This window comes from Protopterus annectens, chromosome 15.part0 (assembly GCF_019279795.1).
Source record: "Protopterus annectens isolate FY-2018-M chromosome 15.part0, PAN1.0, whole genome shotgun sequence".
Lineage (NCBI taxonomy): Eukaryota > Metazoa > Chordata > Ceratodontiformes > Protopteridae > Protopterus > Protopterus annectens.
In genome coordinates this window covers 591,504,172-591,531,184 of record NC_056749.1, presented here as the reverse complement: position 1 = coordinate 591,531,184, position 27,013 = coordinate 591,504,172, and the positions used below count along the sequence as shown (strand labels likewise).

General features: G+C 45.8%; 1 protein-coding gene across 1 annotated transcript in view; it reads left to right on the top strand.

The window, feature by feature from the left end:
• Nucleotides 1-27,013, top strand: part of DLG3 (discs large MAGUK scaffold protein 3) — a 3,698,230-nt gene that overhangs the window by 3,109,264 nt on the left and 561,953 nt on the right. The window lies entirely within an intron of this gene.

The window sequence follows — 27,013 nt, the reverse complement described above, 5'->3', positions numbered from 1 at the left end:
GCACCAGACTGGCCATGCCAACACTGGTACCCCCTCTTGTGCAATTTGTCACTGTTGGCCCCAAGGCACCTGCCTCAGACTCCTACTCTATTGTCTCAGCAGGAGAACCAAATTCTGCACCCTCAGCTTCAAACACTGAATCTAGCAGCCTGGTTAATTACATAATTTCTCCTTTACCATCCCTCAGTAAACTAGTGATGGATATTTTAGAGGCAAGGAGGCCTAGTACTAGAAAGTCTTACACTGAAAAATGGAAAAGATTCTGTGCCTGGAACCAGTCTCAAGGGATGAGCACAAAAGTGCCCAATTTACCTCAGATTTCACAATACTGAACTGAGATGCTTCATAAGGACCTGTCTTTCTCCTCCATAAAAATTCACGCCTCAGCCATCTCAGCTCATTATAACACAGAACCACCCCTCTTCTCTCATCCACTGCTTAAGCAGATGTTCTTCGTGTTTCACTGTTGCAGTCATTACATTTGGGTAATCTGCTGACAGGTTGCCCTCAGTCGGCCTGATTAACAAAGTCTTGGGTCTTGCATTGGTTGCTGTCCCTTCTTCCATGACGTCAGGTCGTCAGGGGTATAAAACATGCAGCCGACACCATTACATCAGTCTTTCTTTCCGCGCAGTGCCCGAAGCAGAAGCAGTTCGCAAGTGCCGGTCAGCCGACTCCTGAAATTTTCGTTTTCGAGTTTCAGAACCGAAGTCTTCGACTAAAAGCTAAGTACCCCGTTGGGGAACTTTTTCTTGCTCATTCCGATGTCAGTAAAAGTTAATAATTGTATTACTTGTTGGAAGCAAATACCTCATAAGGATTTTCATTTGTACTGTATTCCTTGCTTAGGCCCTGACCACGACGTACCTTGCTGTTAGTTTTGTGCTTTATTTAATCAGCGCACTGTCGTCGGTACATTTCTGCTTCTAAATATTTCAGTTCTCGATTTAATTATCCAGAAATGATGCCGGTTAGCCATCTGACTACTGGAATACCGAAGAAGTGCAAAGAAAAAGACAGAGACGGGCCGTTGAGGTCCAAAACTGCCGACGACGCTTCTAAGCCAGTCACCAGTTCGCTGGTACTCAGTGAGGCGCTTTTGCAGCCCCTGATATCCGCTACTTCTGATTCGCATGATTCGCAGGCCTCTACTGACACCCATTTCACCTGTGGAACCCGCGGATGTCTCTACCTTGGATGGGTCCAGAGCCGCTGTGCAGGCACCGGCTTCTGAGGGTGTATTCAGGCTTACAGATTTGTATATTAAACAGACACCACCTTCAATATTAAAGTCAAAATCTTGATCTGTGTGTAAAAGACCGACGCCCAGGCCACATGTTCAGGCCCCTTTCCCCCCCACTTTCTAAGAGGCCTAAGGCTGAACTTGACTATGAATCTTCTCAACAGGACTCTGTTTCTTCTGACTCTTCTAATGAACGGGATTTGTCCATACCTACTTATGAGGATTCTGATGCAGAGGATTCCATTCCTTCTACTTCTCCCCCTGAAGATTACTCTTTTGGGGAAACTTTACATACCTTAAGGGAGCATTTATTTTTCTGAATCCAAAAAGAGGCTTAGGGATTTCCTTCTTCTTCCTCAGCATAGGCCTTTGGCTATACCTCCTGTACTAGACATTGTTGATGTGTTTTCAGAATCCAGTATGGCCCCTGATTCCCTGCCTCTGGCCCCTTGTAAGCCAGACAGATACTACATGGTTCCTGACTCCCACAAATTCCTTTTCAAAAATCCTGTTGTGGACCTTGAAACAATTTCTCAGGGGCCCAAGGGTATTAAGGCTTCTACTGCTAAAAATCCTACCCCTTCTGATAGAGACTCCAGGGCGCTGGATAGATGGGGTAAAAAGGTTTATACTTCTGCAACCTTGGTAATCAGGGCTTTAAACTGTCAATTCCATATGCTAAAATATCAACAGCATATCATGGGATTGCTTATCATGGGACTAGTGATTGGAGCGGACTTCAAAGGGTATGTTAGTGAAGTGAACAGAGGGGATGAGGAAGTGATGGGTAGGTTATGGTGTTAAGGAGAGGAATGCAGAAGGTCAGATGATTGTGGATTTTGCGAAAAGGATGGACATGGCTGTGGTGAATACATATTTTAAGAAGAGGGAGGAGCATAGGGTGACGTACAAGAGTGGAGGAAGATGCACAGAGGTAGATTATATCCTATGTAGGAGGGCCAGTCTGAAGGAGATTGGAGACTAAAGCGGTGACAGGGGAAAGTGTAGTTAAGCAGCATAGAATGGTGGTCTGTAGGATGATGTTGGTGATCAAGAAGAGGAGGAGGAGTGTGAAAGCAGTGCCAAGGATTAAATGGTGGAAGTTAAAAAAGGATGATTGTGAGGTGGAGTTCAGGGAAGAGTTAAGACAGGCACTGGGAGGCAGTGAAGAGTTACCGAATAGCTGGGTAACTACATCAGAGCTAGTAAGGGAGACTGCTAGAAAGGTGCTTGGTGTGACATCTTGACAGAGGAAGGATGACAAGGAGACCTGGTGTTGGAATGAGGAAGTACAGGAGAGTATACAGAGAAAGTGGCTGGCGAAGAAGTGGGATTGTCAAAGAGATGAAGAAAGTAGAAGTGTATAAGGTGATGAGGCGCATGGCAAAGAGAGAGAGGTGGCGAAGGCTAAGGATAAGGCATATGGAGAGTTGTATGAGAGATTGGACACTAAAAAGGGAGAAAAGGACCTGTACCAATTGGTAGACAGAGGGACAGAGCTGGGAAAGATGTGCAGCAAGTAAGGGTGATAAAGGATAATGAGGGAAACGTACTCACAAGCGAGGAGAGTGTTGAGTAGATGGAAGGAGTACTTTGAGGGGCTGATGAATGAAGAGAATGAGAGAGAGAGAAGGTTGGATGATGTGGGGATAGTAAATCAGGAAGTGAAACAGATTAGCAAGGAGGAAGTAAAGATAGCTATGAAGAGGATGAAGAATGGAAAGGCTGTTGGCCCAGATGACATAGCAGTGGAAGCATGGAGGTGCTTAGGAGAAATGGCAGTGGAATTTTTAACCAGATTGTTTAATGAAATTTTGGAAAGTCAGAGGATGCCTGAGGAGTGGAGAAAGTGTTTTGGTACCTATCTTTAAGAATAAGGGTGATGTGCAGAGCTGCAGTAACTACAGTGGGATAAAAGTGATTGGTCACAGCTTGAAGTTATGGGAAAGAGTAGTGGAAGCTAGGTTAAGAAAGGAGGTGATGATTAGTGATCAGCAGTATGGTTTCATGCCAAGAAAGAGCACTACAGATGCAATGTTTGCTCTGAGAGTGTTGGAGAAATACAGAGAAGGTCAGAAGGAGTTGCATTGTGTCTTTACGGACTTAGAGAAAGCATATGACAGGGTGCCTAGAGAGGAGTTGTGGTAATGTATGAGGAAGTCGGGAGTGGCAGAGAAGTATGTAAGAGTGGTACAGGATATGTATGAGGGTAGTGTGACATTGGTGAGGACTGCGGTGGGAGTGACAGATATGTTTAAGGTGGAGGTGGGATTACATCAAGGATCAGCTCTGAGCCCCTTTCTTATTGGCAGTGGTGATGGACAGGTTGACAGATGAGATCAGACAGGAGGTCCCGTGGACTATAATGTTTGCAGATGACATTGTGAACTGTAGTGAGAGTAGGGACCGGGTTGAGGCGACCCTGGAGAGGTGGAGATATGCTTCAGAGAGGAGAGGAATGAAGGTCAGCAGGGCTAAAACAGAGTATGTGTGTGTAAATGAGAGGGAGGGTAGAGGAATGGTGAGGATGCAGGGAGTAGAGTTTGTAAAGGTGGATGAGTTTAAGTATTTGGGATCAACAGTTCAGAGTAATGGTGACTGTGGAAGAGAGGTGAAGAAGAGAGTACAGGCAGGGTAGAATGGGTGGAGAAGTGTGTCAGGAGTAATTTGTGACAGACTGGTACCAGTAAGAGTGAAAGGGAAGGTCTACAAGAGGGTAGTGAGACCAGCTATGTTATATGGGTTGGCGACGGTGGCATTGACAAAAAGGCAGGAGTCAGAGCTGGATGTGGCAGAGTTAAAGATGTTAAGAAGCTCACTGGGTGTGACTAGGATGGACAGGATTAGGAATCGGTATATTAGAGGGTCAGCTCAGGTTGGACAGTTTGTAGACAAAGCAAGAGAGGCGCAATTGCGTTGGTTTGGACATGTGCTGAGGAGAGGGATGCTGGGTATATTGGGAAAAGGATGCTAAGGATGGAGCTGCCAGGTAAGAGGAAAAGAGGAAGGCCTAAGATAAGGTTTATGGATGTCGTGGGAGAGGACATGCAGGCGGTTGGTGTGAAAGAGCACGATGCAGAGGACAGGAAGAAATGGAAACAGATGATCCGCTGTGGCAACCCCTAACGGGAACAGCTGAAAGAAGATGATATCATGGGATTGATTAAACAGAAAATGATGTTGATTTCTGACTGTGTGGAAAATAAGGATTTACAGATTTATTTCATTTAGCTGAACAAGTTGGAAAAAAAGAAGTTATGTACCTACCATAATGTTCCATGTTAGTTGTCTTCGTCTCACCTTATTTCTTGCTGGTTGGGATCGGAGCCGATCCTCGGCTCTGACTCTGCCATCTTCTGTAGCTCGAGAGCTGTTTACTGGCTCGAGGCTACCCCTTATCCCATGATGCCTAGCGATAGCTACCCAGATCTCGTTTGAAATAGCTAACCCCAGACATAGCCAGAGAATCAACCTGTCCAAACAAACAGGTTGAGCATACCTGTCACACACTTTAAGTCAGTAGAGGAAACAAACCAGAGAAAACTCAGCCAGTGAAACCAGAACTCCTCTCGGTCCAATAGGACAGGGGGACGGAGGGTGGGGATGCAAGAAAGAAGGCGAGATGAAGACAACTAACATGGAACGTTATGGTAGTTACGTAACTTCTTTATGTTAAGTTGTCTATCTCGCCTTCCTTCTTGCTGGTTGGGACAGTGTCCCTAGCACCTACAGTCCTGGGTGGCTCATTGGAACAGACTCTTCAGAACAGTGGAACCAAAGTCAGCTCTGCTCCTGGAGACCATATCTAGTTTGTAATGAGAAATAAAGGTATGAGGATTTGCCCACGTAGCAGCTGCACAAATAGAATCCATGGGCAACCTAGATTGGAAGGCTACAGAGGTGGCCAAGGCCCTAGTAGAATGACCTTTCGGTTTGATAGGCAACTCTTTGTTTCTTAATTGATAAATGAAAGTAATAATGTGAGACAACCACCTGGATAAGGTCACCTTGGAAACTGGGAGACCTTGTTTGCCTAGAGCATAGGAAAGGAATAGTTAGTCCGACTTCCTTATTTCCTTAGTCCTGTGCAAGTAAAAACGCAATTGTCTATGAACGTCCAATTGGTGTAATTTGTACTCTGCCTTGTTGGTGTGGTTAGGGAGAAACACAGGAAGGTCTATAGATTGGTTTAAATTATTTTCTGAGCAGACTTTCGGAAGAAACAAAGGATAAGTCCTCAGAGCAACCCTGTCCTTCTGAAAAACCAAGTATGGAGGATGAACACACAGTGCATGAAGTTCCAAGACGCGTCTGGCTGAAGTAATAGCTACCAGAAAGAGTGTTTTCCAAGATCGAAACTTAATGGAGCAGGACGCTGCTGGTTCAAAGGGGGGCAGAATTAAGGAGCTTAGTACCAAATTAAGGTCCCAAGGAGGAAGGGGGATCTCTCACTGGAGGTCTAAGGAGAGTAGTCACTCTCAGAAAAGCTTTACAGAGTTTGAGACATAATGTTTGAATTTGACAACCCAACATGAAAGTTAGAAATGGCCGCCAATTGAACCCTGATTGTAGCAGAAGCGGACTCAGAATGAAAAAGTTGTGCTAGGAATTCCAAAAATTCGTGGACCGGGGCTGAAAAGGGATCTACATTCCTAGCCTCTGCCCAACAAGAAAAACGTTTCCATTTGCTAGCATAAGTTTTTCTAGTTGTGGACTTGTGAAGAGAAGACAATAATCTCACGTATGGCCGGGGAAATGCTGGGAAGCCTGGCTAAGGTTGGAAGTGGAGCAACCAAGCTGTGAGCTGGAGTGTTTGGAGGGATTGATGCAGCCCACCTGATTGATGAATCAGTAGGTCTGGAATCGGATCCAGAGTCCAGGGCTGATCGAGAAGGTAATGGTGCAGGAACAGAAACCATATCTGTCGAGGCCAGTAGGGGGCAATGAGGATCATTTTGCAGCCCAACGATACTGCTTTCTGTATGAGTTTTGGAATCAGGGGAAATGGGGGAAAGGCATAAAGAAGTCCCTGAGGCCAATCGTAGACTAGAGCATCTCTAGGTGAGTGACCTGGAAGCGGGAGAAGTAGTTGCTGCATTTGCTGTTGAAGGGGGTGGCAAAAAGATCGCAGCAAGGCTGTCCCCATTTGCGGAAGATAAGATCCACAACTTCCTGATTCAGAGACCACTCGTGAGGCATGAGAATAGCTCTGCTGAGCCTGTCTGCTATGGTGTTGGACCTCCCAGGGATGTGCATCGCAATCAGAAATCATTGGGAGGAAAATGCCCACTGCCAAAGTCTGAGTGCTTCTCGACATAGGGGTTAGGACCTGGTTCCGCCCTGCTTGTTGATGTACCACACCACTGACATGTTGTCCGTTTGAATTGCAATGGTCCCAGAAGGGAGAGAGTCCTGAAGAGCTTGCAATGCTAGGAGCACGGCTCTCATTTCTAGGACGTTTATATGCAGATGGTACCCGTGAGGCTGCCAAGTGCCTTGGACTGTCCTGCCCTGATAATGCCCCCCCCACCCTATCAGGAGGCATCTGTGGTCACTGTGGCAACCGGAGGGGGCTGAATGAAGGGTCTGCCCTGAGCCACTAGTGGGGAGACCATCCACCAGCAAAGATGCCTTTTGCATGCTTCTGTAATCATGATCATGTGAGACATGGGCAGCTGTTAGAAAGACCACTGTGTGAACAAAAGCCATTGAAGGATCCTCATGTGAAAATGGGCCAGTGGGATTAGAAGAATTGCTGCTGCCATGGAACCCAGAGTTTGAAGGATGAACCTGACTTGGATTCTTTTGCTCTGCATTAGAATTTGTACTTGATGGCGAATTGTAGACACCCTTTCTAGCGGTAGCCTTGAGGACATGTTCCTTGTATCTAAGTCTGCTCCTGTATAGGTGATAGATTGACAGGGCAACAAGGCAGATTTTTTGAAGTTTATTGTAATGTCTAGCTGAGAGCAGATTGTGATTGTGTAGTCCCTGGCTTGCATAAGTTAATGCCTGGTAGTAGCATTGAGGAGCCAGTCGTCTAGATATGGAAACACCTGAAATCCTAGATGTCTCAGGTGAGCTGTGACCACTGCCATACATTTGGTGAACACCCTGGGGGCTGTGGTGAGACCAAAGGGCAGAGCTCCGAACTGGTAATGACTGGCTCCCAGCCGGAAGCGAAGAAGTCTCCTGGAGCGCCTGTCCATTTTGATATGGTAGTACGCATCCTGAAGATCTATGGAGCACATCCAATTGTCCTGACCCAGAAAGGGTAGAATGGACTGTATCATGACCATCCGAAACTTTGTTCTTTGAACAGACCTGTTTAGTCTGCTGAGATCCAAAATCGGTCTCCAGTCCCCTGTCTTTTTTGGTACCAAAAAGAACCTTGAGTAAGTTCCGGATCCATGTTGGTCTGCCGGGACTTCCTGGATGACTCTCTTTTCTAGCAGTTTTGAAACTTCTATGACTGCTTGGTCCCTCAGATTGGGTGGAATATCTGGAAGGGATTTCCTTTACGGTAAGGGGGGTTGAGAGAAGGGAATTTTGTAACCTCCGGATATAATTGACCGTACCCATTTGTCTTGCATTAAACTTTGCCAGGCTTTTGGGTACAGTGAAAGTCTTCCCCCAACTGCCTCCAGAGGCGGGCAGTCGGGAAACCCTTCAGGGATGCTGAAATTGCTTATCAGAGAAAGATTCTCTGTTGCCCTGGTTCTGCGGACCCTCTCTGCCATGAGGGCGGCGTCTGTTGTTTCCTCCTCTGCCCCTGGAGAAATAATCGCTATGTGTGTCAGGCGAGGCTCCCTGGGATTTTCGGAACCACATTTTAGCACTATTATGACCCTTGGGGTATGGTCTAGAAGGAGTGGAAAAACTTACTCCCACGGCAGAGAGAATCTTGCCTTCTTGCTCAAACCTAGTCAGTGTCTTTCACCTGTGGTCCAAAAAGAAAGGAACCATCAAAGTGGATGTTGATGAATGATGCTCTAAAGGGTTCCGCAAAATTACACAGCCGCATCCATGCATGCCTCCTAAGGGCCACACCTGTACCTGCGGCTCTACTCGCACCATCGGCTGCATAGGAAATGAGCCTCATGGAGGAGTTGACTACAGAATTAAGCATCGCCAGCTGGGAAGCCACTTTAGCTTGAGCCCCCTCAGCTGATGGATCTTGAAGGGTGTCTCCGAGCTCTTTAAGGAGATCCCTCTGAAGCCGGGTAAAATGGCATAAGTAGTTCAGTGACCTCATAGAAAAGGTCGCTGAAGCAAACCTTCACTTCCCGTATCTGTCCATGGTCCTAGACTCCTTGTTTAGGAGGATGGACAGATGAAGAAGTCTCCGCTAACTCTTTTTTGGTGGCTGCTGCTACCACCATGGCATCAACAGGAACACCTTTGGTAAAGAACTGCTTATCATGGGGTGCTGTAATGAACTTGCCAGGTCTCCTCGGAGTTGGTTCCACTGTATCCGGAGCTGACCAAGCCTTTCGAGCCACCACTGACATAAGTGGATCAAAAGGCGGAGAAACCCAGGAGGTGGAAGGACGGGAACCGAACGCATCCAGGAATACAGACATCCTCGGTAGGGGCTAGGGGATTCCAGTTCCCCCTCTGCTTAAGCATTTCTAGGATGTCCGAAAAGGAAACCTCTTCAGAGGGGGATCTTGGGGACCCTTCCGAATCATCTAAGTCTGTATCAGAAGTGACAGACTCAGGGGAGTCAATGTGCTTCCTCTTGCACTTCTTACGAGGGGGCTCCTCTGAATGCCCTGGAGCGTCGGTTCCCCACGCTTGGGGTCTGGAGGAGGAGCAGAGGTTGGCACAGGCACTACAGGGGACGGAGCCGGTGGGGCCGATAGTGGAGCTGACTCAGTGGCCAGCACACTCCTCATGACATCGAAGGCATCCCTGCCATGATGCAGAGAAGGCTCCGGTTCCGAGGAAATCGGAATCCTTCTCCGCACCGAGGGAGACTGCTCTGAGGCCGATGTAAGAGCCGAGCTCACCTGCGCCAAAGCTCCAAGAGGGAGAACGGGGTCGGACAAGGGTCCAATGCCACTCGCCCCCTCGGAGCTGACGAGGGAGCCCCGGCGCCTAGATCCCTCGACGGATGGCACCATCGAGGTAATCTGAGCCGACGACGGAACTGAAGGAGATAGAGTTATCGGAGCCAACGGTTCCACTACTCGAACCCCGGCTCTGAGCTCAATGGAGTCGGAGGAGGAACATTGATAGAAGTGGACGGAGCTGACACCTGTTGAGGAGGGCTGGACAACATCTTGGCAAGTGCCTGCGACTTTAGCAACCTACTGACCACTCTCTCCACATCATGATCCAACAGTCTAGAGGATCGAGAGGAGTGAGAAGATCTGTGACTATGCTCGCTCTGAAGCAGGGGAGACCAAGGGGCCGAATGTATCGATTCCAAAGAAGGGGACCTCAGCCTCTTGTGGCTCCGCGAAGGCTCCGAAGTTTCTGATGGAGCCGACGGGGAGATAGTCTTATTGGTTCCAGCCGGAACCAAAGTAGCAGGTAGAGTCTGAACCAAAGACGGCTCCGAGCTTGGAGCCAATGCCTTGATAGATTTAGGGGATTTCACAGGCTGAGTCTTGGCCGGTGAATCCTGGGGCTTTAAAAGACCCCTAAGAATAAGCTTATTCGTACGCTCCTGCAGAACTCTTGAACTAAATACATGGCAGATAGAGCAAGAGTCCTGCAGGTGCACAGCGCCTAAACAATAGACGCAAGTAGTGTGCCCATCTGTCAGAGACATTTTTTGACAGCATGAGTCACACTTCTTGAACCCAGACACTTGGATTCTTTTGACATCCTGTAACAAGAAATACAACAATAGCTAACAAAGCAAAATACAGTCTACAGAAAAATACAGCATACTACAGACTAAAGCTAAAGTTTTTTTTTTTTTTTTTTGATAGGAAAGCCTCTAACTTAAATGGCTAGCCTATAAAGAAGGTAGAAGGAAAGCCTCTAACCTAAATGGCTAACCTGACAAGAAAAGGAAAAGGGGGGGAGGGGGAGAACTCTCTAAATTAAACGAGTTCTACAAGGAAGGGAAGGAAGCTACAAATACACACTTGGCTAATAAAAATAAGACTAAAAGTTAATAACGCCTTGGAAAAAGACGTTTTTTAGTAAAAAAGTTGTATAAAGAAACTTTATACGAGCCTGAGCCAGAAAAACGACACCTCACAGCTGAAGCGGCAAACGAGATCTGGGTAGCTATCACTAGGCATCATGGGATAAACAGCTCTCGAGCTATAGAAGATGGCTGAGTCGGAGCCGATCCCAACCAGCAAGAACGAAGGCGAGATAGACAACTTAACATCATACTTTGCAATGTGGTTTTGATTCTTTGGAGGCCTCTTGCAGGGGTGCTGTTACTGGGTCTGTGCTTAGAAGGCATGTTTGGCTTAAGGAGCAATCTCTGCCTGATCATGTTAAAGCAAAATTGTTGGATGCTCCTTTGCAGCAGGACCGTCTGTTTGGCAATAAGGCTGAAGAAGTTCTAAAAAAGATGCAAGATGAAGCTAAATCTATGCAAATGTTTCTTACAACTACAACTTCCAAGATTTAGTAGGCACTGGCCTACTAAGAACTGGTCATTTCCAGTTCCTTCCATAGCCACTCAAGCCAAACCCAGACAGCTAATGGTAAAGACAGACAACACCACAGTTATGTGGTACATAAACAAGCAGGGGGGTACACATTCCTACCCCCTCGGCAGACTAGCCATGGCATTGTGGAACACGACCTTGAGCTATCGAGTACAACTACAAGCTCAATTCCTGCCAGGAAAGCTGAATATTTTGGCAGATGAACTAAGCAGAAATCTCATGGACCCACATGAATGGAAACTGGAACCACGGATTTTCAACATGTTGACAAGCAAATGGGGGAGCCCAGACATATATCTTTATGCCTCACCCCAGAAGTACCAGTTGGACAAATTTTGCACAAGAACTCCTCACAAAAAAGCCTGGAATGTGGATGCTCTGTCCTTCAGCTGGGAAAACCCATCACTCTATGCCTTTCCCCCTCTGCCTCTGCTCTCCAAAGTTCTACTAAAAGTCAAACAAGACAAACCAAAAATTATTTTGATTGCTCCAGACTGGCCTCGCCAACACTGGTACCTACTCCTACGCAGTCTGTCAAAAATTTCTCCATGGCACCTGCCTCAAACACCTTCCTTATTGTCTCAGCAGAACAACCAAATTCTGCACCCTCCACTCCAAACATTGAATCTTGCAGCTTGGCTAATCACTTAAATTCCCCCTTAGCATCCCTCAGCAAACCTGTGATGTATGTCATTTTGGAGGTGAGTAGAGACCTAGTACTAGAAAATCTTATGCTGACAAATGGAAAAGATTCTGAGCCTGGAATCAATCTCAAGGGATAAGCACAACAGTGCCCAATTTACATCAGATTTTGCAATACTTAACTGAGATGCTTCTCAAAGGCCTGTCTTTTTCTTCCATAAAAATCCATGCCTCAGCCATTTCAGCTCATTACAACACAGAACCCCCCCCCCTTCTCTCATCCTCTGCTAAAGCAGTATCTCAGAGGGGCCAAAAAGTTGAGGCCACTCAGGAGAGCTCCAACCCCTGCCTCGGACCTTAACTTTGTACTGGAAAAACTCACTCTCCCTCCTTTCGAACCAGCTGCTACTGCAGACTTGAAATTTCTTTCCTGGAAACCACCTTCCTTTTAGCAATCATTTCAGCTAGAAGGGTATCTGAATTACAGGCCCTCATGGCAGTGGAGCCTTTCATCATCTTTCATACGGACAGGGTGTCTGTCAGGACTAATCCCTCCTTCATGCCCAAGGTGGTATCCAGTGTGGCCGTTAATCAGTCCATTCATTTGCCAACTTTCTTTCCCAATCCACAGAACAAAGGGGGAGGGATTCTGCACTCCTTAGATGTGCACAGACAACTTAGATTCTGCTTGGACAGAAATAAACCTCAAAGGAGATCTGATCAACTTCTGGTGGCATTTGCTGCATGGGCAGAGGGAAAGGCTATTTCAAAGCAAACCATTTCCAAATGGATAGGCCACTGCATTAATTTCTGCTACAAACACTATGGAAAACCTATCCCACAGGGGATCAGACCCCACTCGAACAGGGCTGCATCTACTTCTACAGCATTTCTCAGAGGCGTCCCCACCAGGGACATCCTAGAAGCTGCTACCTGGAGTTCTGTACATACTTTCACCAAGGATTACCATCTGCCAGTTTTCTCTAAATCCACAGCTGGCTTTGCCACTGCAGTCTTGCAGGGCCTTTTAGCTGGTCGTAATGCTATCTAAATTCCTCCTTCCATCCTTAGCTTTAGGAATCTACCCAAAAGTGATGACTGCACCAGTGAAACACGAAGAACATAGTACAGCTGTGTACACTTACCATAAATACATATGTTTGAATCTATTCACTGTTGCAGTCCTGGTTACCCTCCCTCCAGTCCCCTTTCTTCTACTTTCCTTTTCTATGTTCAAAAGCTTTTTGGTGTATTTGCTTTTTTTTTAGAGGTATAACCTTGTATATTTATAGATGTTCATCATGTTTCACTGTTGCAGTCATTACACTTGGGTTATCCTGCTGGCAGGCTACCCGCAGTCGGCCTGAATTCCAAAGTCTTGGTCCGGTGTCAGTTGCTGTCGCCTCTTCCCTGACGTCAGTGCGCCAGGGGTATGAAAGATGCAGCCGATGCCATTTTCTTCAGTCTTTCTTGCCACGCGGTGCCCAAAGCAAAAGCAGTTCGCAAGTGCCGGTCGGCAGACTCCTGAGATTTTCGAAATCGAATTTCAGATCCGAAGTCTTCAATAAAGCTAAGTACCCCATTGAGGAAACTTTTTTCTTGCTCCAGACCAATGTCAGAAAAAGTTAACAATTGTATTTCTTGTGGGAAGCAAATACCTCATAAGGATTTTCATTCTTACTGTATTCCTTGCCTAGGCCCTGACCACGATGTTGTTAGCTGTTGGTTTTGTGCTAGATTTAACCAACGAACTATTAAGCGTCGGTACAATTTTGCTTTTCATTACTTTGGCCGAAGGTTTAATTATAAAATGCCGTCGGTACAGCTGCCGACCGGAGTTTATAAAAAGCGCAAGGAAAAGGACAGGCATCCGAGGTCCAAAACCGATGACGATGCCTCCACTACGCCAGTCGCCAGTTCTCACTGAGGCGCTTTCGCAGCCCCTGACGCCCGCTACCTCAGAGCCACAGGCCGCTACCGACTCCCATGTGGAGACAGCTAGGCCTCTGGATACTCAAGGTATTGGACACTCAGAAACTATTCCCTCAGATGGGTCCGGAGCTGCTGTGCAGGCATCGGCTTCTGAGGGTGTTTTCAGGCCTACACAGTTATATGTTAAGCCAACCTCAGCTTCCAAGGCAAAGACTAAAACAGATTTAAAGACAAAGAAACAAGTACAGCATTCTCCTGGTCAGACTTCCATGCCTAAGAAACAGATGCTTAAAATGGCCGAAGACCTTATTACTTTGATCAGGGGTTCCCACCACCCTCCTGATAAGAGGCCTCAGCAAGACACAGAATATGATTCCTCTGACCAGGTTTCCATTTCCTCTGACTCCTCTTCAGAACAGGGATATGCTTTGACTCCCTATGAGGATTCTGATGCTGAAGAATCTATTCCTTCAGCTTCTCCTCCTGAGGATTATTCTTTTGGGGAAACCCTGCATACCATGAGGGAGGATTTCCACTGGGAGAGCCAAGATTACTCAGAATCTAAGAAAAGGCTCAGAGACTTTCTTCTACTTCCTCAGCACAGACCTCTTGCTATCCCACCTGTTCTAGACATTGTAGATGTATTTTCAGAGTCCGGCCTGTCCCTTGACTCTTTACCTCCTGCACCTGTTAAGCCAGACAGATACTACAGGGTTCCAGACTCTCATACATTTCTTCATAAAAACCCTGCTGCTGACCCAGAAACAATATCTCAGGGTCCCAAAGGGGTCAAGGCCTCTACTGCAAAAAACCCTGTTCCCTTGGATAGGGATTCTAGGGCACTGGACAGATGGGAGAAAAAAGTTTACACTTCTGCTACCTTGGCTGTATGGGCTTTAAATTGTCAGTTTCATATGCTTAAATATCAGCAATACTTAATGTCACTGCTAAAACAGAAAATGTTGACTAATTCTGAATGTTCTGAAAACAAGGAAATGCAGGAGTTATTGCATGCAGCTGAACAAGTGGGAAAGCATACTTTGCAATGTGGGTTTGATTCACTGGAGGCCTCTTGCAGGGCCGCTGTTACAGGTTCTGTTATTAGAAGGCATGCTTGGTTAAAGGAACAGAATCTGCCTGATCATGTTAAAGCAAAATTATTGGATGCTCCATTACAGCATGATACTTTGTTTGGTGTTAAGGCAGAAGAGGTGTTGAAGAAAATGGGAGGATAAAGCGAAATCTATGCAGACAGTAAAGGATTTCTTACAGGTACAACCACCCAGATTTAGCAGGAACTGGCCTTCTAAGAATTGGTCCTTTCCAGTGTCAGACAGGCCACAAAGAGGCATATACAGATGCCCTAGAGGCAGACAACAACCCCAGGGCTCATACAGGCCCAAACAATGGGGTACTACTACCTCCAAAAGCGGAGAAGACAAATCACAGCCATATAGGAAACAGTCCCAATGACTTTCCTCTGCTAACCCCAAGCACTTAACTTTTGGCAGCACCCTTAGGGGGCAAAGCTAGCACTTTTTTCACAAAATTGGCACATGATCACCCAGGACAAATGGGTATTAAATGTAGTCTCTCAGGGCTACAGGTTCCACTTTCACACCTTTCCAAAGGCAAAAGGTATGCCAGACCTGCCACACAATCAATGGGCAGAGGCACAAAAACAAGTTTCATCTCTCATGGACATGAGGGCTATTCATTCAGTACCACAACAAGAGCAGGGAAAAGGATTTTACTCAAGATGTTTCTTAGTACCCAGAAAGGACAAAGCCTGGAGACCAATTCTGGACCTGTCTATTCTAAACACTTTTCTGGATGTTCCAAAATTCAAAATGTTGACTCTGCAGCAGCTTCTGCCCATGCTGGGCAAGAAGGCTTGGCTTGTAACTTTGGACCTCAAAGAGGCATACCTGCATGTCCCAATCAGACAATCTTGCAGAAGATACCTCAGATTCATAGCTGGCTCAATGCACTACCAATTCTCTGCACTGCCCTTTGGCTTATCTACTGCACCCAGGGTCTTCACAAAATGCCTGGCACCAGTAACTGCAATTTGCAGACAGAGTAATTCAAATATATCCCTACTTGGACGACTGCCTTATTCAAGCAGAGAACAAAGACATTCTACTAAAGCATCTGGCATTTGTAAAAAGATTACTAATTTGCCTAGGGTACACAGTAAACAAAAAGAAATCAAAACTAGTACCCTCTCAAGAGATAATATTCCTGGGTACAAGCTTAAATACAACTGCCCAGATGGCTTATCTCACAGACAACAACCCCAGGGCTCATACAGGCCCAAACAATGGGGTACTACTACCTCCAAAAGCGGAGAAGACAAATCACAGCCATATAGGAAACAGTCCCAATGACTTTCCTCTGCTAACCCCAAGCAATTAACTTTTGGCAGCACCCTTAGGGGGCAAAGCTAGCACTTTTTTCACAAAATTGGCACATGATCACCCAGGACAAATGGGTATTAAATATAGTCTCTCAGGGCTACAGGTTCCACTTTCACACCTTTCCAAAGGCAAAAGGTATGCCAGACCTGCCACACAATCAATGGGCAGAGGCACAAAAACAAGTTTCATCTCTCATGGACATGAGGGCTATTCATTCAGTACCACAACAAGAGCAGGGACAAGGATTTTACTCAAGATGTTTCTTAGTACCCAGAAAGGACAAAGCCTGGAGACCAATTCTGGACCTGTCTATTCTAAACACTTTTCTGGATGTTCCAAAATTCAAAATGTTGACTCTGCAGCAGCTTCTGCCCATGCTGGGCAAGAAGGCTTGGCTTGTAACTTTGGACCTCAAAGAGGCATACCTGCATGTCCCAATCAGACAATCTTGCAGAAGATACCTCAGATTCATAGCTGGCTCAATGCACTACCAATTCTCTGCACTGCCCTTTGGCTTATCTACTGCACCCAGGGTCTTCACAAAATGCCTGGCACCAGTAACTGCAATTTGCAGACAGAGTAATTCAAATATATCCCTACTTGGACGACTGCCTTATTCAAGCAGAGAACAAAGACATTCTACTAAAGCATCTGGCATTTGTAAAAAGATTACTAATTTGCCTAGGGTACACAGTAAACAAAAAGAAATCAAAACTAGTACCCTCTCAAGAGATAATATTCCTGGGTACAAGCTTAAATACAACTGCCCAGATGGCTTATCTCACATCAGACAAACAAAGGCAACTGACTTCTTACTTCAAAAGCATGGCAACAAAGACCCAGTTATCTGCAGAAAAATTCTGCAGGCTTTGGCTACATGGCATCCTGCATTCTGCTAATTCCATATGCAAGACTGCATATGAGGAAGCTACAATGGTATCTAAAAAGTGTTTGGACTCAACATTGCCACAGCCTGGAAACATTAATTACTCTCATTCCCTGCCTGCAACAGGAGTTTCAATGGTGGGCACAGGCCTGTCACCACAACAAGGGACAGCCATTCATTTTACCCACAGCCAGGCAGAGATTAACAACAGATGCATCAGATTATGCCTGGGGGGCCCACATGGCAGGAAAATGTATCCAGGGCACATAGCCCGCAAGCCAAAGGCACCTTCATATCAATCAAAAAGAGATGCTAGCTGTACAGAATGCCCTGACAGCCTTCAAGGATCTACTTCATCCAGGACAACTGCTGATAAAGACGGACAGTACTACAGTCATGTGGTATATAAACAAGCAGGGAGGCACACATTCTTACCCCCTCTGCAGACAAGCCATGATTTTGTGGAGCACAGCTTTGACTTATCAAGTACACCTACAAGAACAATTCCTGCCAGGAAAGACAAATGCTCTGGCAGACGAACTAAGCAGAAACCTCATGGATCCTCACGAGTGGAAACTAGATCCACAAATCTTCACCATGATAACAAGGAAATGGGGATGCCCAGACATAGATCTATTTGCCTCCCCTCACAACTGCCAACTACAGAAATTCTGCACAAGGACTTATTACAAACAAGCGTGGAAAGTGGATGCGCTGTCATTCAGCTGGAAAACACTTGCAGTATATGCCTTTCCTCCACTGCCTCTTCTCCCCAAGGTACTCCTAAAGGTCAGACAAGAGAAGCCAAAAATGATACTGATTGCCCTGGATTGGCCACGCCAGCACTGGTACCCAATCCTAAAGAGCTTGTCTCAAGGCCCAGCCTGGACATTACCTCAAATTCCTCATTTACTGACCCAACAAAACAACCAGATCCTGCACAGCCAACTCAGAATCCTAAATTTGGCTGCATGGTGGATAATGTAACCATTCAGAACACACCTCTCTCTAAAGCGGTTATGGATGTTATTTTGGAGGCCAGGAGGCCCAGCACCAGAAAATCTTATGCAGAAAAATGGAAAAGATTCTGTGCTTGGAACCAGGCACAAGGAATTGACACACTTGTACCAAATATTCCTCAGATTTTACAATACCTAACTGAGATGCTGGACAAAGGCCTATCCTTCTCATCAATTAAGATCCATGCCTCTGCCATTTCAGCTCATTACAGTATGGACCCACCTATTTTTTCACATCCACTGCTAAGGCAGTATCTCAGAGGGGCCAAAAACATACGACCTCCAAGGAGAGCACCAATACCTGCATGGGACCTCAATTTTGTCTTGGAAAAGCTCACACTGCCTCCTTTGAGCCAGCCAATACAGCTGAGATAAAATTCTTATCATGGAAAACAGCTCTGCTCCTAGCAATAACTTCAGCAAGAAGAGTCTCACAGTTACAGGCATTAATGGCTGTGGAACCTTTTATTTTCCATCCAGACAGGGTTTCTCTAAGGACAAACCCAACATTAATGCCTAAGGTAGTGTCCAGTGTGGCTCTTAACCAAACCATTCATTTGCCTACCTTTTATCCAAACCAACAGAATAAAGGGGAGAGACTTCTGCATTCTTTGGACATACAGAGACAGTCACGCTTCTACTTGGACAAAACTAAAGCTTTCAGAAAGACTGAGCAACTTTTAGTGGCATATGCTGCAGGATCACAAGGAAAGGCTATTTCAAAGCAGACTATTTCAAAATGGATAGGCCACTGCATTCTTTTCTGCTGTTCACATGGCAAATCAGTGCCTAAGGGCATTAGGCCACATTCAACCAGAGCAGCAGCTACTTCAGTAGCCTTCCTCAGAGGAGTACCAACCAAGGATATTTTGGAGGCTGCAACTTGGACTTCAGTGCACACTTTTACAAAGCACTACCACTTACCTCTTTACTCTAAATCCAGAGCAGGCTTTGCCACTGCAGATGTTCATCGTGCATACAGCTGCAGTCATAACAGATGGGTTATCCTGCCGTCAGGCGGGTCCTCGGTCGGCCGAATTCCAAAGTCTAGGTCCGGCGTCGGTTGTCGTCGCTTCCTCCCTGACGTCAGTGCGGCAGGGGTATAAAAGAGGCAGCCGACGCCATTTTCTTCAGTCTTTCTTGCCGCGCGGTGCCCAAAGCAGAAGCAGTTCGCCAAGTGCCAGTCGGCCAGCTCCTGAGATTTACGAAAGTATTTCAGCCGAAGTCTTCTTGAAAGCTAAGTACCCCGTTGGGGAAACTTTTCTTGCCTCAGACCGATGTCAGACAAAGTTAATAATTGCATTTCATGTGGGAAGCAAATACCGCACAAGGATTCCCACTCTTACTGTATACCTTGCTTAGGCCCAGACTACGACGTCTCGGCCTGCCGTTTTTGTGCTAGATTCAAGGAGTTCGCCCTTCACTTTTTTGGCAAAAAATTTAATTATATTATGTCGTTGGATACTCCGACTCCAGTTTTGAGCAAAAAACGCAAAGTTAAGGACCGACATATGAGGTCCGTACCACCTACTGATACCATGCTAAGGCCGACTACCGGTTCTCCGGTACTCAGCGAGGCGCCTACGCAGCCCCTGAGTACCGATGACAATGCATTACCGGTGTCTTCAGTACCCGAGGTCGCAGGCTCCTCGGCCCCCATTCCTACTACAGATACCGACGCCACTCCTGGCGGGGAAACTCCTGTTAAACCAGACGGGTATTACTGGGTTCCTGATTCTCACCAGTTCCTATATAAAAGCCATACTGCTGACCCAGAAACTATTTCACAGGGTCCCAAGGGAATTAAGGCCTCTACTGCTAAAAACCCATTACCTTCAGAGAGAGATTCCAGATCTTTAGAAAGGTGGGGGAAAAAGGTGTACACCTCTGCCACTTTAACCATGAGGGCATTAAACTATCAGTTCCATATGTTAAAGTATCAACAGTTTTTGATATCTCAGCTGAAAAGCAAGATGACACAACCAGAACAACCAGATTTAAAAGAGTTGCAGGATTTGTTGCATGGTGCAGAGTAAGTGGGTAAACATACCTTGCAGTGTGGTTTTGATGCTGTAGAGGCCTCATGTAGAGCTGCTGTTACGGGGTCTGTTAATACGTAGGCATGCTTGGCTCAAAGAGCAAACCTTACCAGATCATGTCAAAGCTAAATTATTAGATGCACCTCTTCAAAAAGATGTATTGTTTGGTGTTAAAGCAGAGGAGGTGCTAAAGAAAATGGAGGAAAAAGCGAAATCAATGCAAACAGTGAAAGATTTCCTGCAGGTACAGCCTCCATGTTTCAGCAGAAACTGGCCTTCAAAAAATTGGTCCTTTCCAGCCACGGACAGACCTCAAAGGGGCAGATACAGGCATCCAAGGTGTAGAGGGCAACCTCAAGGATCTTTCAGAGCCAGACAGTGGCAAGCACCAACCCCAAGAGGTGGAGAAGATAGATCACAGTCTTTTAGAAAACAGACACAATGACTTCCCCCTACACCTGCCAAGCAAAGCTTTAATGGCAGCACCTTTGGGCGGAAAACTAACATTATTCTCAAAAAATTGGCATATTGTTACAAAAGACAAATTGATTCTGGACATTATAGACAGAGGCTACAGGTTCCACTTTCACACCCTTCCAAAAATGAGAGGCATGCCAAACCAGCCACAAAATCAAAGGGCAGAGGCACAAAAACAAATTTCAGCTCTCATGGATATGAAAGCAATTCAAGAGGTACCTGCAAAAGAACAAGGTCAAGGGTTTTATTCCAGACTATTCCTGGTGCCAAGGAAAGACAAAGATTGGAGACCTATCTTAGACCTGTCCATCCTAAACACATATCTACAGGTGCCAAAATTCAAGATGCTCACATTACAGCAGCTTCTTCCCATGCTGGGCAAGGAGTCTTGGCTGGTAACATTGGACCTCAAGGAGGCATACCTGTATGTCCCTATCAGACAAGATTGCAGAAGATACCTCAGATTTCTTGCAGGTTCAACCCATTACCAATTCTCTGCATTGCCCTTTGGCTTATCTAGTGCGCCCAGAGTGTTTACAAAATGCCTGGCATCAGTAATCGCCTTCTGCAGACTACAAGTGATACAAATCTACCCATATCTGGACGACTGCCTGATCCAAGCGGACAGCAAGGACATACTACTGCAGCACCTGGCATTTGTAATAAAACTGTTGAACTTCCTGGGATACACAGTCAACAAAAAGAAATCAAAACTAATACCCTCTCAGCAAATAATTTTCCTGGGTGCCAGCTTGGATACAACCACCCAGATGGCCTACCTCACGCCAGACAAGCAAGGGCAACTGTCTCAATACTTCAGAAAAATGGCAACTTACACCAGGCTAACTGCAAGGAAAGTCCTGCAGGCTCTGGGATTCATGGCATCTTGCATCCTACTAATCCCATGTGCAAAGCTGCAAATGAGGAAACTTCAATGGTACCTAAAAAACTTATGGTCTCAACACAGCCACAGCTTGGAAGCAATTATACCACTCATTCCATGCCTTCAAAAGGAATTTATGTGGTGGGCTCAAGCTTGCCAAAGAAACACAGGTCTTCCTTTCTGTGTACCTCAAGCAACTCAAATCATCACAACAGACACCTCAGACTACGCCTGGGGAGCACACATGACAGATCAGTGCACTCAGGGAAAATGGGCACGAAAAGAGAAGCTCCTTCACATCAACCAAAAGGAAATGCTAGCCGTGCAAAAGGCTATTATGACCTTCAAAGACCTACTGCATCCATGCCAGCTATTGATAAGGACAGACAACACCACAGTGATGTGGTACATAAACAGGGGGGAACTCATTCATACCCCCTGTGCAGGCAAGCCATGACCCTATGGAACACAGCACTGGAATTGAAAATTCAACTACAGGCACAATTCCTGCCAGGGAAGGAAAACACACTGGCAGACAACCTAAGCAGAAATATGACAGATCCACACGAATGGAAGTTGCATCCTCAAATTTTCACAAAGATAACTCAGGCATGGGGACAGCCAGACATAGATCTCTTTGCTACCCACAGAAATTGCCAGTTGAAAAAATTTTGTTCAAGGACCTATCATCCACAGGCCTGGAAAGTGGACGCACTTTCCTTCAATTGGGCAACATTGACAGTCTATGCCTTCCCGCCTCTTCCTCTGCTGCCCAAATTTCTATTAAAAGCCAGAGCAGAGAGGCCGAAAATGATTCTCATTGCTCCAGACTGGCCAAGACAACACTGGTATCCGCTGCTGAAGAGCCTGACACATTCTCCACCATGGATCCTACCTCTAGTCCCTCTTCTGTTGTCCCAGCACAACTACAAAACTCTTCACAGCCACCTCAAAACTCTAAATCTAGCTGCATGGAGAATTCCTTGATTTCCCAACAGTTTCTCCTCTCCAAGGAGGTGCAGGATGTCATCTTGGAGGCCAGAAGACCTTCTACTAGAAAGGCCTACTCTGCCAAATGGAAACGATTTTGTGCCTGGAATCAAAAGAAGGGACAGAATCCTTGGGTAATAAATATACCTCAAATTTTACAGTACCTAGCTGAGATGTTAAACAATGGACTTTCCTTCTCCTCCATCAAGATCCACGCTTCAGCCATTTCTGCACAATACAACACAGATCCTCCTTTATTCTCTCATCCTCTCTTAAGGCAGTTCCTCAGAGGGCAAAGAATATAAAACCCCAAGGAAACTACCAGTCCCTGCTTGGGACCTCAACCAGATTGAAAAAGCTGACCCTTCCTCCCTTGAGCCAGCTTCTTCATCAGAGTTACAGTACTTGTCATGGAAAACAGCCTTTCTTCTGGCTATCACCTCAGCTCGCAGGGTTTTGGAGCTACAGGCCCTCATGGCTGTGCAACCATTCATCATTTTCCATCAGGACAGAGTTTCCTTACGAACCAACCCTACCTTTATGCCAAAGGTAGTATCCAGTGTAGCTTTGAATCAGACTATCCACTTACCTACCTTTTATCCTAATCCACAAAACAAAGGGGAAAGACTACTACATTCCTTGGACATTCACAGACAACTTCGTTATTATTTGGACAGGACAAAGCCATTCAGGAAATCTGAGCAACTCTGTGTCCTATGCTGCAGGTACTCAAGGAAAGGCTATTTCCAAACAGACTATTTCAAAATGGATAGCCCACTGCATACGCTTTTGTTACTCATTTCATGGAAAAACTGTGCCTGCATGCATCAGATCCCACTCCACCAGAGCCACAGCTACCTCTGCAGCATTCCTCAGGGGGGTCCCTACCAAGGATATTTTGGAAGCAGCCACCTGGAGTTCAGTGCACACTTTCTCCAAGCACTATCACCTCCCACTATACTCTAAATCTAGAGCGGGCTTTTCCACAGCAGTCCTGCAGGGCATCCTAGCCCCTCCTAGTTCCACTTAGTGCCTACCACCCTTACTTAGCTTTGGGATTCTACCCATCTGTTCTGACTGCAGCTGTATGCACGATGAACATAGTACAGTTTTGTACCTACCATAAATGTAGATGTTTGAGTGCTCATACAGCTGCAGTCCAGGTTTCCCTCCCTCCAACCTCTCTTAGGACAGGCCTTATGACAAACCCTTTTCATATAACCTTTTGGGGTATTCATTTATGGTGTATTTGCTTGCAACTACTGTTTTTGATTTATCAACATTGCACTTTTGCATAACATTATGTTTCCCTCCAACCCCTCTTAGGACAAACCCTTTTCATATAACCTTTTGGGGTATTCTTTTATGGTGTATTTGCTTGCAACTACTGTTTTTGATTCATCAACATTGCACTTTTGCATAACATTATGTTTGCCTTCCTTCTGGGGCACCTGACATCTGGGGCAAGAAAAACTGAAGAAAATGGCGTCGGCTGCCTCTTTTATACCCCTGCCGCACTGACGTCAGGGAGGAAGCGACGACAACCAACGCCAGACCTAGACTTTGGAATTCGGCCGACCGAGGACCCGCCTGATGGCAGGATAACCCATCTGTTATGACTGCAGCTGTATGAGCACTCGAACATCTACATTTATGGTAGGTACAAAACTGTACTTTCTGCAGGGCCTCATAGCCACTCCTAATTCTATTTAGGCCCAGCCTCCTAACCTCAGCTTTGGGATTCAACCCAAGTGTTATGACTGCAACAGTGAAACACGGCGAACATAGTACAGTTGTGTACCTACCATAAATGTAGATGTTCAAGTGTATTCACTGTTGCAGTCCAGGTTACCCTCCCTTCATCCCCCTTTTCATTGCTGGGACTTATCTATACTTTTCTATTCTATACAACCTATGTGGTGTATTTGCTTGTACATGAAGGTAATGATTATGTTACTGCATGCTTTTTTATAAGGCAGAATTTTTAGCCTTCCTTTTTGGGGGCACCTGACATCTGGGGCAAGAAAAACTGAAGAAAATAGCGTTGGCTGCATCTTTTATAGCCCTGGCGCACTGACGTCAGGGAAGAGGCGACAGCAACCGATGCCGGACCAAGACTTTGGAATTCAGGACGACTGAGGGTAGCCTGCCAGCAGGATAACCCAAGTGTAATGACTGCAACAGTGAATACACTTGAACATCTACATTTATGGTAGGTACACAACTGTACTTTTTTTATTGCTTCACATTAAGGGGGCACCTGACATCTGGGGCAAGAAAAACTGATGTAATGGCTACAGCTGCATGTTTTATACCCCTGACGACTTGACGTCATGGAAGAAGGGGGCAGCAACTGATGCAGGACCCAAGACTTTGTTAGTCAGGCCGACTGAGGGCTACTGCAAGCAGATAACCCAAAAGTGATGACTGCAACAGTGACTAACACTCTAACTTCTACATTTATGGTAAGTGTACACAGCTGTACTTTCCAACCAATGTCGAGAGGGAACCAGACAATGCCGGATGACCGACCGGAATGCCTTTGCCTGAAGCACCAACTTCTATTCAGGCCTCTGAAAACAGGCTTTCTCCTAATACAACTCCTTTGAAAAGACAGCAGGAAATTAAGCACCTACCTCCACCCACAGAGGGAGTTCCAAACTGGCAGTCTTTCACCAACTCCTTGATGCAGGCCTTCATGGCCCTTAGGCCCACGGCCTCTTTCCCCTCCACCATTCCTAGGCCTGCCTCCGCTGCTTCGCTCCTCCTTCCCACTGCCCATGAAGGGAAAGAAGAACAGGAGGCTTACTATTCATTTTCAGATTAATCCATTACTTGCTCTTCTCATATTGCCTCCCCATAAAAGTATTATTCCCCTGATGAGGAATCCATAGAAGGGGACTCTCCACCGGAGGATACCACCTTTGGGGAGACCATCACAAAAAATGAAAGAATATTTTAAATTGGACACCTCCCAAATTACTGAAACTCAAGAGATACTTTGAGTTACTTCAAGTGGAATCTCCCTCCCCTTCAGCCATTCCAGCAGTTATTCCTGCCTACCTTGATGCATTCTCTGCAGTATCTAAAAACCCAGACTCTCAGCCTCCTGACCTAAGAGGCCTGACCGTTTCTATAAAGTACCAGATGAACAAAAATTCCTGGTAAAACCACACCTGGCAGACCCAGCAGTGTTTGCTGTATCCCCAGACAAGCAGTCAAGACTGATTCCTTCATTGTCAGTGTTACCTACTGACAATGATATTAGAAACGTGGACAGGATGGGCAAGAAGGTTTTATACCTCTTCCACCCTAGCCTTCAGAGCTAACAACTACCAAACCTATATGGTAAAATATGCTTTGGACCTTGTATCCCAAGCTTCTACCCTCCTGTCATCCATATCTGACTGCCCTAGCAAGTACCCTCCTGTCATCCATATCTGACTGCCCTAGCAAGACAGAGGTAGCATCAAAAACAATCCCTGGCTTCTGAAGTGGCCAGGCATTCTGTTAGATGTAGTTATGATTCAGCAGAGGCCTCTGCAAGGTCTGCTGCTTCCGTTTTAGTACTACATAGATATTCATGGCTATGCCTTCAACCCCTACTAGAGGATTTCAAGTAAAACAATTCTAGATGTCCCTTTAGACCACAATCTCCTGTTTGGTAAACCGTCTGCAGACCTCTTTAAAAACCTTCAGGAGAAAAGTAAAGAGCATCAAGCACTTGCTGGTGTCTCCCAATCCTAAATATTACTGCAATGATCTTGCTAAGACTACCTTTGTCAGGAGAAGACCCTCCTCTGCTACTCCGTCCTCTTCCAGGCATAGGAAAGGAACCAGGAGCCAGACCACCTCCAAAGACAGCCCTTTCATGACAGAAATGTTTCCAACAATGTGTGACTGCCTTGCTCGGGTCTATATCAGAATTGTGAAAGCTGTCTTTCGCGAATACATATTCAATGACACATAAACGTCGAAGAACGAGAACAGCGAAGTACCAAATGGAGAATGCCAAACAGATTTTCTTGGCCAGCAGGGTGATCATGGGGATGAGGAAATTAATCTTTTTCCCCACTGTAGTGCAGTCTCGGAGTTGGTATATTTAAGTAGGGGGGTGCAGGGAGGCTTGCCCCCCTGCAAAAAGTTTGAAAAAGTGTTTTAGGTAAGGTTTGTCCAGTTAGGTTTACCTTACCTGTATGGCGCTGTTACTTCCGGGAATGTGTTCAGCGTTCTCCATTTCGCTTTTTTGGTACTTCGCTGTTCTCATTCTTCGTTTGTGTCGATGAACATATATTCGTGAAAGGCAGCTAACCGTTGGGATATTTTGCTAGACCATGATAAATTGGGAAAATTGCTCAACTCATGATGTTTATTCTATTACTGTAGAGGGAGAACTATTAAATCATATCTAACCCACTATAAACATTACACTTTACCCATCAGTCAACTGGGGACCTTATTTGGAGATATATTATTAGGATGTGTTGCTTGTGGTTATTGTAGTGCGTGTACACATGTATCTCAAACCAAGGAATTTACTAGTAGCAACACATCAAAAATTTATGACATAAGATGTTTTGGAAATTGCAGTAATAATTGGATTGTTTATCTGGCCACCTGCTCTTGTTCTTCTTTTTATGTTGGGCAAATGTCGAGACCCTTCAGACATAGAATCAGTGAACATTTAAGTGAAGTAAGAAACAAAAGGGTTACTAATGCCTTTTATAAACATACTTTAACACACAAAACTGCCAAATTCACTTTTACTATAACAGATACAATTCAAAGGAACAGGTCATGTAAAGCTGGATGGCACACTATACTAAACCAGAAGGAATCCT